This window comes from Aptenodytes forsteri, unplaced genomic scaffold, assembly GCF_000699145.1.
Source record: "Aptenodytes forsteri isolate BGI_AS27 unplaced genomic scaffold, ASM69914v1 Scaffold455, whole genome shotgun sequence".
Taxonomy (NCBI): Eukaryota; Metazoa; Chordata; class Aves; order Sphenisciformes; family Spheniscidae; genus Aptenodytes; species Aptenodytes forsteri.
Window position 1 is genome coordinate 754,147 of NW_008795914.1, and position 243 is coordinate 754,389.

Sequence of the window (243 nt, forward strand, 5' to 3'; positions counted from 1 at the left end):
GGAGCGGGAAGGGAGCCCTCCAGGCCGCTCTTCCCACCTGTGCTGTGCTCGTGCCAGCTGGAGGAACGCTCCCAGCCCGAGCGAAGGAGCTGGAGCTGCTGCTGTTCCCAGGAAACACGTCCCTCGCGCCAGGGACGACGCCTCCCACCTTGGCACCGCAGCCCGACTGGGGAAGCAGCCAGACGGGGGGTCCCCGGGCTGCTGCCCGTCCCCCCGGGGCAGAGCTGCCGCCGTCGCCCTTCT